This window comes from Aegilops tauschii, chromosome 1 (genome assembly GCF_002575655.3).
Source record: "Aegilops tauschii subsp. strangulata cultivar AL8/78 chromosome 1, Aet v6.0, whole genome shotgun sequence".
Lineage (NCBI taxonomy): Eukaryota > Viridiplantae > Streptophyta > Magnoliopsida > Poales > Poaceae > Aegilops > Aegilops tauschii.
In genome coordinates this window covers 54,682,172-54,696,087 of record NC_053035.3, presented here as the reverse complement: position 1 = coordinate 54,696,087, position 13,916 = coordinate 54,682,172, and positions in this window count along the sequence as shown.

Sequence of the window (13,916 nt, the reverse complement as noted above, 5' to 3'; positions counted from 1 at the left end):
TAGAGACAAAAGCATAGTGCCCACAAAAGTTAGATAAATGTGAAGCTTTTGAGTGTGTGAGAGGACCTGGTGCTTCAATGTCATCGATGATCTTCTCAACTTGCACTTCTTTTGCAACGCGAGGATGAGTAGGTTGTCGTCGAGGAATTTGATCAGCATTTTCTTCAGCACCATTTTCTTCAGCAATTTCTTCAGGTGCATTAGCTCGACGTTCTTCACGTTCTGGAATGAATTCTTCAGCAGATTCTTCGGTAGGAATGACATCCTCAGTAGCCTTGAACTTGATAGTTTCCTCAGGTGCCTGTTGATGATGTGGCACGCAGTATAAATTGCCTCAATCCAGAAGTGACGAGGCGTCTTGTACTCATCAAGCATAGTGCGAGCCATCTCAACAAGAGTTCTGTTCTTGCGCTCCACGACGGCATTTTGCTGAGGAGTATAAGGAGCAGATAACTCATGAGTAATACCAAGTTCATCAAGATAGTCATCAAGACCAGAATTCTTGAACTCAGTTCCATTGTCACTTCTGATGTGCTTGATCTTCACACCAAAGTTGGTTGAAGCCCTCGAGGAAAATCGTTTGAAGACTTCCTGCACTTCATGTTTGTAAGTAACAATGTGTACCCATGTGTAATGAGAGTAATCATCAACAATAAAAGGCCCATAGAGAGATGCGTCATTTGTGACAGCTGGGTAATGGTTAGGAGCAAAGAGGTCCATGTGAAGCAATTCGAATGGTCGAGTAGTGGCCATGATAGTCTTTGCTGGATGCTTAGCCTTGGTCATCTTTCCAGCTTCACAAGCTCCACACAAGTGATCCTTGAGGAATTTGACATTCTCAATGCCAATGACATGCTTCTTCTTCGCAAGAATGTGCAAATTCCTCATGCCTGCATGACCAAGTCGTCGATGCCATAGCCAACCTTCTAAAGCTTTTGCGAGTAGGCACACGGCTGGTTGCGGTCCTGTAGAGAAATCAACAATATACAAGTCACCTCTCCTAAAGCCTTTGAAGACTTTGGAATTGTCAGCTTCCATAACCACAACACAACGATACTTGCTAAAGACAACTACCATATCAAGATCACAAAGTATTGAGACAGACATGAGGTTGTTTCCTAAGGACTCGACAAGCATGACTTTGTCCATGTGTCGATCCTTTGTGATCGCAACCTTACCTAGACCCAATACCTGACTTTTGCCTTTGTCAGCGAAGATGATATGCTTCAGATGCGATGGTGATAAGGGAGCATCTATCAATAGATTCTTGTCACCAGTCATGTGATTTGTACATCCACTATCGAGGACCCACTCAGTGGCTTTGGGTTGATCATTCTGCAGATGAATTAGTGCAGCTTACGAACTTCATATACTTCATCAGTGAAGAATATGACATCAATTCATCACATCAATTTCATCAAGCAATGCAACAGTTAAAAACAGTATGAGGACGTGAGAAATGAAAGTTCATTTGTTCATGATTAGCCTGCGTCCTTTTAGGCACTCTTCAGGTCTCTAGCAAATTCTTCAGACGTTCAAGTACATCTGGAGACCTGACCCTGCAGAGGAGATTAGTTCTTTTTCTTCACCACCCACATCTGAAGGGGTGGCAAAGAGTTCATCACTCTGCGAGCTCCATATGAGAAAGGTGGCATAGAAGCCAATCCGTTTTGTTTCACATAAGAGAAGTTAGGGTAAGCATATGAATAAGCAAAGAAATTCTTTGAGGACTTATGAACATAATGATTAGAAGAATAATGCTCATATTCATAGCCCTTGGCTCTTCCCTGCGAAACAGAGTTGTTAGCACGATGATGTTCATATGAGGACTTTGATCCTCTTGAGAAATTTGATCCATGTGAGGAATTTGGTCCGTATGAGGACTTGGATCCATATGAAGAATTTGGTCCATATGAACAATTTGATCTGGGGTTCCTAATCTTCACAGGTGGTGTCATGAGGACATTCACCTGAAGACTTTCAAGGCACCTTTTGGGAACCCAGATTTTCTTCATAGGGGAACCGTTCCTGCAGTTAGTGCCAACATATCTAGCAAATACTTCACCATTCTGAGTTTTAAACAGTTTGTAGTTGGAGTCAAATGACTCATCAGAAGAATGAGAAGATTCACATGTAAAGCCAGATAAATTAGATGGATCAACTGGAGGTCCCTTTGCAGCAACCCATGAGGTTTTGGGGTACTGCTCAGGCTTCCAATATGTACCATCAGCATTGAGTTTCCTCTCAAAGGCAATACCCTCTTTCCTAGGGTTCCTGTTGAGGATCTACTTTTTAAGCACATCACAAAGAGTCTGATGCCCTTTGAGGCTTTTGTACATGCCTGTCATGTACAATTCCTTCAGCCCTGCATCGTCAGTGATACTAGCAATGTCCTCAGCTGAGGAATTAGTGATAGCAGAGACAGTTGAGGAATTTGTAGCATTAGAAGCATTTGAACAATCAGCTGAAGAATTAGCAGATTCATGTTCAATGGATTTGAAACATGGAGGAACAAATTCTTCCTGAGCAGCGCTGATTTGTTGAGCAAGTAATGAATTGCGCTCCTTCTGAAGATCTTCATAACTCACTCTTAGCTTCTCAAGATCTTGCTTTCTTTGAAGAAATTCATAAGAAAGCTCCTCATCATCAGACAAGAGAGTGTTATGATGATCTTGAAGGGTGTCATACTTAGTATGAAGTCTCTAAAGACTTTCAGCCAAAGCTTTTGACTGATCCATTTCTTCAGCCAACATATCATCACTTTTTTCTAGCATGTTTTGAACCTTTTCAAGGGCCCTTCGTTGTTTCACAGCAATCTTAGCAAGTTTAGAATAGCTGGGCTTAAGGTTTTCATCAGATTCATTTTCACTTGATTCAGATGAGGAATATTTGAGTACCTTGGCACCCTTTGCCATGAAGCAATAGGTGGGAGCGTAGTCATCATTGCCTTCATTAGCCTTGTTGGTGAGGTCATTTTCTTCAGTGTTGAAGATAGACTTGCTGACGAATGCAGTAGCGAGGGCTAGGCTCGCCACACCGGATTCAGAATCCTCAGATGCCTCCTCTTCCTCATTTTCTTAAGATTCAGCCTCAGAGTCCATTTCCTTGCCAATGAATGCCCGAGCCTTCTTGGAGCTGCTCTTCTTGTGAGATGAAGACTTTGAGGATTTTGATGATGAAGATTTTGAGGATTTCTTCTTTTTCTTCGCATCATCACAACTGTAATCCTTGTATTTCTTCTTCTTTGATTCCTTTTCCCACTGAGGACAATCTTGAATGTAGTGTCCTGGTTTCTTGCATTTGTGACAAAGCCTCTTCTTGTAGTCACTGGATGAGGAATCATTGCTCCTTGAGGGTCTTCCAAAGCGACCACGTCTTGAGAACTTCTGGAATTTCTTCACGAGCAGTGCTAGATCATGGCTCAGTTCTTCAGGATCACCAAGGTTGTTGTCAGAGTCTTCATCTTCAGACTCAGAAACTGCCTTGGCCTTCAGTGCACGTGATCTGCCGTAGCTCGAACCATAGAGATCTCTCTTTTCAGCAAGCTGGAACTCATGAGTATTTAGCCTTTCGAGAATATCAGCGGGATCAAGTGACTTGTAATCAGCACGTTCTTGTATCATCAATGCCAGAGTATCAAATGAGGAATCAAGCGATCTCAACAATTTCTTCACCACCTCATGGTCAGTGATCTCAGTGGCACCAAGTGCTTGAAGCTCATTTGAGATGTCAGTGAGGCAATCGAAGGTTTGTTGAACATTTTCATTGTCGAGTCTTTTGAAGCGATTGAAGAGATTGCGAAGAACATCAACTCGAGAGTCACGCTGAGTTGAGACTCCTTCACTCACTTTGGACAGCCTATCCCAGATAAGCTTAGCAGTTTCCAAAGCACTCACTCTTCCATACTGTCCTTTGCTCAGATGGCCACATATGATATTCTTCGCTTGAGAATCGAGTTGCTTGAATCTCTTCACATCGGCAGCGTTCAGTGAGGGTGAGACAGAGGGAACACCTTTTTCCACAACATACCAGAGATCATTATCAATTGCCTCAAGATGCATTCGCATCTTATTCTTCCAGTAGGGGTAGTCCGTCCCATTGAAGGTAGGACACCTAGCAGAGACCTTGATCATACCTGCGGTCGACATAACTAAAACTCCAGGCGGTTAAACCAAAATCACACAGAACAAGGGAGTACCTTGCTCTGATGCCAATTGAAAGTGCGTTATATCGACTAGAGGGGGGGTGAATAGGCGATTTTTATAAATTCTTCACTGAGGAATTTGTGGGTGAGGAAATTCCTTAGCGAAGAACTACTTGCAGCGGAATAAGTACTCAAAAGTATGCATAGCAGAACACAAGCATAGTCATCATGATGAAATGAAAACAAGCACAGAGTACAGAAAGCGTAAACACAGGATAACACAGGATGAAGACAAACAGACTGAGGAAATTGAACTGAGGAAATTGAGAAAGTCTTTAGTCAAAGACTTCAAAGACAGATATGGACAAGCATACAACACAGTAATGAGGAAATGAAAGAGTTGAGGAAATAGAACCAGTTGGCTTGGTGAAGACAATGATTTGGTAGACCAGTTCCAACTGTTGTCTCAGTTGTACGTCTGGTTAGGGCGGCTAGGTATTTAAACCTGAGGACACACAGTCCCGGACACCCAGTCCTGAACACGCAGTCCAGGACACTTAGTCCTCATGGTATTCACATTGAGCTAAGGTCAGACAGACCTCGCCCAATCACTCGTGGTAAGTCTTCACGTGACTTCCGAACCTTCACAAACTCGGTCACTCGGCGATCCACAATTTCCTCTTGGATGCTCTAGACCTTGACGCTTAACCGTCTGGAAGAAGCACAGTCTTCAAAGGTAACAAGCGTCGGATCCACGCAGGATCAATCTCTTCAGTGATGCTCAATCACTTTGGGTTTGTAGGTGTTTGGGTTTGGGGTTTTCCTCACTTGATGATTTTCGCTCAAAGTCCTCGGAGGATGGGATGCTCTCAAATGACAAGTGTCAGTTTCTCTCGGAGCAGCCAACCAGCTAGTGGTTGTAGGGGGCGGCTATTTATAGCCTAGGGAGCAGCCCGACATGATAAGACATAAATGCCCTTCAATGATATGACCGTTAGGTGGATAAGATATTTTGGGACAGCTGGCGCGTAGCACAGCAACGGTCGGAAATTTGAGTATCAAATTCCTCAGGGCTATCATGTTCCTCACTGTGTAGGCAATCTGCACTAGCGAATTCCTAACTCCTCAGTCAGAACAAATTCCTCAGAGACCAGAAGAACTTCATCTCTGTCACTGAAGAATATGACTGAACTGTATGAGATTTCCAATGGCTTCACTCGAAGGGATTGGTAGGTGTAGGATTCTGAGTTGAGCATCACATGGAAATTTCTCCTTAGTATTTCCTCGACCCCCTTTAACAGTACGATGTTTCCTATGACTGAAGAAAGAGAAAGTGAAACTACGAAAACAAAAGTCTTCACGCTTCATGTTCCTCAGTAGAATACCAAGTCTTCAAGGTCACACCAATTTCTTCACTTTCAAAGTCTTCAGAAAGTCTTCAGAAATCCAAAGTCTTCAGTCGAAGAACTTCATTTTTAGGGGTCGATTTTCACTGTAAATATCAAACTCCTCATAGACTTATAGACCTGTGTACACTCATAAACGCATCAGTCCCTTAACCTATAAGTCTTCAATACACCAAAATCACTAAGGGGCACTAGATGCACTTACAATCTCCCCCTTTTTGGTGATTGATGACAATATAGGTTAAGTTTTCAACGGGGATAAACATATGAAGTGTAAATACTGATATTGAGGAATTTGATTGCAAGATATAGAAGAACTCCCCCTGAAGATGTGCATAGTGAGGAATTTGCTTTTGAAGCAATGCACACTTGAAGAGTTGAATCATGGAGATCTCCCCCTATATCTTGTAATTCATACACGCATTTGACATAATATATGAAGAATTTGAAATGCATGATGAAATATGGTGACTGATGTAATTCAGCATGCGTGCAATAACATTAATGAGGAATAAGCATGCAGAAGAAACAACAAAAAGTATCAGGCCACCATAGAGTTTAAGTTTACAACTCGATCCAGCAAAGTCTTCAAAAGAACGAGAGTTCCAACTTAGAAAAAAAAACCCATATAAGATAGACCCGCTTGAAGACTAACTCAAATTTCTCCCCCTTTGTCATCGAATGACCAAAAGGGTCGAAAATGAGGACTAACGCCCCTGAAGAATATCAAGGTGATGAAGGAGCGTCAGCGTTGTTGGGGTCGTTTGTTGGAGTAGGGTCTGCCGCAGTGTCGCCCAAATCTTCATGTTCATCAGTGTCACGTGAGGTAGAATAGGAGCTGGCCACCAAGTAAGGAACCTTGACCTTCTTGTACTTCTTCGGAGGAGGTGCAGCCCAGTCAAGATCTTCCTCCAGACCCATTTTCTTCAGATCTTCTTCACTATACATTTGAGACAGAACAGCCCAGGTGCGGTTGAGGGTTTCATGAAAGTAGTAGTGGTTTTTCTTCACTGCATTGTGGGTAGAGTCATGTTGTGAAGAATTGAACCAAACTGACGCTTGACCCATTTATGATTGCGATCAACCTTCTAATGAAGACTGAGGAGAAGCTCACGGTCAGTCGTCACCCTAGGTGTTGTGCCTTGAGGATTTTGCTTGGGTGCGTTGGCGGCAGAATCATGGGTGGCAGAGTCATCATTGGTGGAGTAGGATGCAGCCTTGCGAAATTGTCCATCCAATGGACGAATGCCTTCATCAATTACAGCAGTAGCCTTGCCCTTTTCATCAGCTGAGGAAAATGTCCATTTGAGGACTTCAATCGGGGGCAAGTAGCTGCAATGGTTCAGTGTATCAGCTTTATAGTTGAGTGAAGACCTTGTCCTGATGAATCTCATAATCCAAGGTGCATAAGGCTTCAGCTCAAACGGTGACATAGCGACATTGGCCAGAGTCCTCATGAAGAAATCATGGAAGTTGACGGGAACGCCATGAATGATATTGAAAAGCAGATTCTTCATGATGCCAACGACTTCTTCTTCATTTGAGTCGTGGCCCTTGATAGGACCCAATGTCTTCGTCAGAATGCGATAGACAGTCCGAGGCACATACAACAATTCCTTCACAAGGAATTTTGTTCTTGGGGCCTGACCTGGCTTCAAAGGCTTCATCAGCACTTGCATGTAGTGATCGGTAAGCTCAGGTTCATTGTAAACGCAACAAGCACCTTCAAGGGGAGGACTGAGTGGTAAGGCATGAAGCAATTCAGTAGCTGGTGCTTTGTAGTGAGTGTTTTCACACATCAAGTCCAGCACCCATGAATTCACATCTTCAGAGTTGCCGATGATGTGCAGTGTTGCATAAAATTGAAGAATAAGTTCTTCATTCCATTCACAGATGTCAATGCAGAAATTTAACAGTCCAGCGTCGTGAAGAACACTGAGGACTGGCTCGAAGCACGGCAGAGATTCCATATCCACGTGAGGAATGTGCTCATGATCGAAGATTTGTCTTTGTTGAAGAACACTGAGGAATAGAAATTTGTTTGGCTGGCAGTCCAAAAACGCCTCTTCCTTATGCGAGCAGAGTCATAAGGGTTGTAATCAGTGAAGAATACATGCTCGCCAAATAAGGCATCAGTCTTGAATTTTTGCTTCCTGGAGAATGGATCCTTTGGCTTGGGCAGAGGAGTGTTAGTGAGTTGCATCACAACCTCAGGAATCGCAATCTCAGGTTCTTCAGGCTAAGGAATTTCTGGTTCCTCTTCAGTGGCAGCCTGGTTCTTCAATTCTTCATTCTCATTTTCTTCAGCACTAGCGGCTGGAATGTCTTCATGACCTTCATCAGATCCCCTTTGAACTGTAGTGACTGGGGACTAAGGAATTTGCTGCACTGGAGTGAAGAGTGGAGAATTAGGGTGCTAACTTTCCCAAAAGTCATCATTCATCACAGGTGTGGTACAGCCAATGTCCACATCTTCATCTTCAATTTCTTCAACGCCAGCCTCTTCAGCTAACTGAGGCATAGGCGAGGAAACAACTGAGGTTGAAGGGATTTCATCCACTTCAATTTCTTCATCCATGTGCTCTGATGTAGCAGCAGAAGGAGTTTCTTCATCAGATCCGCTAGGGATCACATATTCTTCATCAAAGGGAACAAGGTCCTTTGATGGCATGGTTGAGATCGGAACAACATCAATTGGATTAGCAAATGAATTAGTCAAAGGCTTCATTTTCTTCAGAGCTAAAGAATCTGAAGTAGCTGATGCTTTCCTTTTCTTCACAGCTGCACGCTCTGCAGCCTTAGTCTTCTTCACATCTGATGCAGATGGAAGGATTGGAGTTGGAGTAGGCGCAGGAGGAGCAGGGGAATTTGGTTCAGTTTCTTCAGGCACAACTGTTGCAGTTGCCCTGACCTCTTCATTTTATTCAGGCGCATCACTAGTGGGTGCCCTGGCAATTTCTTTAGTGGCTGGAATGCAGCCATCAGCCTTGGAACTCACATTGTCTTCAGCAGCCTGATTGTCATCAGCGGTGCTGGCATGTTCTTCAGTTAGCTGAGCAGATGCATCAGCCGGAGTGACTTCAATATGCACAAGGGCAGCGACACTTGAAGTGAGTGTCTTTGTCAGATTGACGAACCTGACCTTGGCTCATTTCCAATCAGCATAGTAAGCGTTGAAATCATCTCTAAGGACTTTGATTTCAGACTGGATCTTTACAAGTTCATCAATTGTCATAGAGACAACGTTGTTCTTCAGGAACTTCTCCTTCCTGTACTGTGCTTTCTTGAGCTGCCTGGCTTTCTCATATTTCCATTTTTCTTCTTGGATGAAATGGGTCAGCATGTGACTTTGGCCAGGTGTCAACTTGAAATCAGGCATAGGAGTGTTTGGGTCCTTGTGCCAGAGATCAATATAGTCGAGGATCAACTTTGGATCCAAAAGCAGTGGCACATCTGTGCCCTTGGCTCAAGCGGCCCTGACATGCCTGTCTCTGATGATTTTAGCAAGTTCTTCATCATCAGCTTCGTCTTCTTCAGACGGCACTTGGAAGGCGACCTACTTCTTCTGAGGACTTGGGCAAGAGCCTCATCCAGCAGTGGTCTTTGTCTTCAGCAGAGAGGGTCCTATTGAAGAATTTGGTGCAGCTGAGGAACTAGCCGAAGCTCCTGAGGCAATAGAGATGCCTGTGGTCCTTTGGCACGTGGCGAGATGCACAGGTGCTGAGGATTTTGACGGAGCAACTGAGGACTTTGGAGGAGCAGGAGCGGCTTGAGGAATTGGCCGTGAGGGCTTAGCTGAGGAAATTGGCCTTGAGGGCATTGAAGAAGAGGCACTTGGCTTGTGCGCAGGCTTCTTTGCCATGGATTTCTTCGGCCTTACAGAGGCCTCAGGAGCAGCAGTAGTGGAATCTTTGTTGAATTTCTTCACTACATCTTTTGCCTGTTTGGCCAACTTGGCTTGGCGCTTGGCCCATTCTTCAGGAAAATCCTCACCGCGCTTGATGCTAGTGGGATCTGCCTCTTGGCCAGGTGCCAATGGAGGTCTTGAGCATGGAGGAGTAACAGCGAATTTCTTCATGTATTTTGGAGTCACATACCTGTACTACCTCCACTCTTTTTCCCATCTCCTTTCTATCCTCTGAATGCACACCTTGCGCTGATTCTTATCTTCCTCACGGGGTGTGCAGTACCCAGCATAAATGTCCTCAGGGATTTCAAAGGCAGTATTGACCTCAGGCCTCTTTCCTCCTTTCTGTGGCTTCTTTCCATCAGCCATTTTCTTCCGTTGAGGAATTTGAACAATTGAAATCTCTGAAGAAGTATGCAACTTTTCTTCGAGGAACACTCCAAATGAGTTAAGTTGATGAGAACCTAGTGATTCAGCAGCGGACATGAGTACCTGTGAACAGAATATAGTTGCGAGGAATTTGGAGAGGTCATATGCGTTCTCAGAAGGTTTTTTGAAAAAGAACAAGTTTGAGGAATTTGACCAGATGAGTCTTGAAGAATTTCACTAAGTGTTCTTTGTCTTAGGTTCCAGAGTTGTATAGATCGAAGATCCACACAATTGAGGAATCTTAAAGAAAAATTATTGCTTAGAGAAATGAATCAAGAACAGAAGACATGTGAGGTGTTCAGTGTGTGAACAATTTGAGGAATAAAACACCTTTGAAGATTTTGTAGAAGTCATTTGAATCAAAGAGGGCAGTAAAAGTAACTTTTAATTACCCTGAACGAAGAACACGACAAACTGGGATGTGGAGAAGTGAAGCTCGTTTGTGTAGATCTTCCACGCCCTAACTCGGCGGAGGAAGACAGCTACGGCGGTGGCGGAGTGAAGATTTCCGCGGCCGGCGTGAGTACGGCGGCGACGAGGTCGAGGCAGTGAAGCTCTTCCTCACCGGCGACGATGATGTAGCAGCGGCGCTAGGGTTTGAGAAGCTCGAGCGGGAGAGAGGTCGAGCGGAGTAAAAGAAGTGAGGAAGGGGAGAGGGGGTATTTATAGCCACGGTGAAAAACGGTTCGCCCGAAGAAATTGGACGAACGTGCCCCTGACCCTTCTCATTCGCTTGACATGTGTCCCCCACGTACTGAGAAGTGGAGATCGTGTTAGATCGTGGGTGAATAGATAAGTATATCGTGGGAAGCGGAACGGTTTGAGCGGCAAGGCCGAAAATTTGGATAAGATAAGTTAAAAGTTCCGTTCGCAAATTCTTCAGCTGACAAGGACACAGTGAATATTTTGAACGAGTTTCAAACAGAACGCACATGAAGAATTTGTGGATAGATTGGGTTGAGTATAGCATAGAGGGGGAAGGGTCCGATCACATTCACTTAGCAGAAAAACCAACTTGAAGAATTAGCCATAAGTGAATGTTGTAGAGGACATAAACTCATATATATATATATATATATATATATATATATATATATATATATATATATATATATATATATATATATATATATATGAAGAAAACGACGGAAACAGTGAAGATTTTGCAAAGTTGAAGAATATGAACAACTGAGGAATTTCAAAAACTGAGGAAAAACTCAAATTGAAGATTTTCAACTTTTGTGGTGGCGTGACCCACCGTATAAGAATGATGATTTCAGACACCGCGTACAATTGTCGTAGGGTTCTGAGAATCAAATTCTTCATTAATTTCTTCACACTTAGAGTGTTATTCTTCATTGTTTGAAGAAAAATGTTTCTTCATGTGTTGCACATCTAAGTCATCAATTTTGCATAAGTGTTAGGATGAGTGTCCTTTTCAAAGAACATTCAAAGATTATAAGATATTTAGCTCACACCGCAACTTGCTAAATCTCTTCTCATCCAAGGGCTTTGTGAAGATATCGGCTAGCTGTTCTTCAGTCTTCACATGCTCAATAGAAATGTCGCCCTTCAACACATGATCGCGAAGAAAGTGATGACGAATCTGAATGTGCTTTGTCTTCGAGTGCTGAACTGGGTTGTGAGCAATCTTGATGGCACTCTCATTGTCACAGAAGAGAGGCACATTCTTCACGTTGACGCCGTAGTCCTTGAGAGTTTGCTTCATCCACAGCAATTGAGCACAGCAAGAACCAGCAGCAATGTACTCAGCTTCAGCAGTAGACAGTGATACGCAGTTCTGCTTCTTCGAGGACCAACCGACCAAAGATCGTCCGAGGAAATGACATGTACCAGATGTTGACTTGCGATCCACACGATCACCAGCATAGTCAGAGTCAGAATATCCAACGAGATCAAAAGCCGAGCCCTTGGGGTACCATAATCCTAGTGTTGGTGTGTGAGCTAGATATCGAAGAATATGCTTCACAGCCTTATGGTGTGATTCCTTCGGTGTAGCTTGAAATCGGGCACACATGCAAACACTAAGCATAATATCTGGCCTAGATGCACATAAGTACAATAAAGAACCAATCATGGAGCGGTATACCTTTTGATCGAAGTCAATACCATTTTCATCAGTGCACAGATGGCCATTTGTGGGCATAGGAATTTTGACGCCTTTGCAATCTTGCATGCCGAATTTCCTCAGTACATCCTTGAGGTATTTCTCCTGAGATATGAATATGCCATTGCACTGTTGACGAATTTGAAGACCTAAGAAGAATTTCAGCTCTCCCATCATAGACATTTGATATTCTTCACTCATCATATAGGCAAATTCATCACTATAACGTTGGTCAGTACAGCCAAAGATGATATCATCAACATATATTTGGCATACAAACAATTCATCATCATATGATTTAGTGAAAAGAGTAGGTCGAGTGAACCGGGTTTGAAGCCTTTCTTCCTGAGGAATTCCTTCAAAGTATCATACCACGCCCGAGGGGCCTGCTTGAGGCCATAGAGGGCCTTATTTAGTCTGAAGACTTTGTCAGGATGCTTAGGATCTTCAAAACCTGGGGGTTGAGCAACATATAATTCTTCCTCAAGCTTACCATTGAGGAATGCACTTTTCACATCCATTTGATATAAAGTGATACCATGATGGTTAGCATAAGCAAGTAATATGCGAATAGCTCCAAGTCTAGCAACTGGTGCAAAAGTTTCATCGAAATCAATTCCTTCAACCTGTGTGTAGCCTTGAGCTACTAGCCGTGCCTTATTCCTTACCACAAGGCCATTTTCATCTTGCTTGTTATGGTAGATCCACTTTGTGCCAACGATATTGTGTTTGCGAGGACCTGGACGATTGACTAGTTCCCATACGTTGTTGAGCTCGAACTGATGTAATTCTTCTTGCATGGCCTGAATCCACTCAGGCTCCAGAAATGCTTCATCTACCTTAGTGGGCTCTAAGATAGAGACAAAAGCATAGTGCCCACAAAAGTTAGATAAATGTGAAGCTTTTGAGCGTGTGAGAGGACCTGGTGCTTCAATGTCATCGATGATCTTCTCAACTTGCACTTCTTTTGCAATGCGAGGATGAGTAGGTTGTCGTCGAGGAATTTGATCAGCATTTTCTTCAGCACCATTTTCTTCAGCAATTTCTTCAGGTGCATTAGCTCGACGTTCTTCATGTTCTGGAATGAATTCTTCAGCAGATTCTTCGGTAGGAATGACATCCTCAGTAGCCTTGAACTTGATAGTTTCCTCAGGTGCCTGTTGATGATGTGGCACGCAGTATAAATTGCCTCAATCCAGAAGTGACGAGGCGTCTTGTACTCATCAAGAATAGTGCGAGCCATCTCAACAAGAGTTCTGTTCTTGCGCTCCACGACGGCATTTTGCTGAGGAGTATAAGGAGCAGATAACTCATGAGTAATACCAAGTTCATCAAGATAGTCATCAAGACCAGAATTCTTGAACTCAGTTCCATTGTCACTTCTGATGTGCTTGATCTTCACACCAAAGTTGGTTGAAGCCCTCGAGGAAAATCGTTTGAAGACTTCCTGCACTTCATGTTTGTAAGTAACAATGTGTACCCATGTGTAATGAGAGTAATCATCAACAATAAAAGGCCCATAGAGAGATGCGTCATTTGTGACAGCTGGGTAATGGTTAGGAGCAAAGAGGTCCATGTGAAGCAATTCGAATGGTCGAGTAGTGGCCATGATAGTCTTTGCTGGATGCTTAGCCTTGGTCATCTTTCCAGCTTCACAAGCTCCACACAAGTGATCCTTGAGGAATTTGACATTCTCAATGCCAATGACATGCTTCTTCTTCGCAAGCGTGTGCAAATTCCTCATGCCTGCATGACCAAGTCGTCGATGCCATAGCCAACCTTCTAAAGCTTTTGCGAGTAGGCACACGGCTGGTTGCGGTCCTGTAGAGAAATCAACAATATACAAGTCACCTCTCCTAAAGCCTTCGAAGACTTTGGAATTGTCAGCTTCCATAACCACAA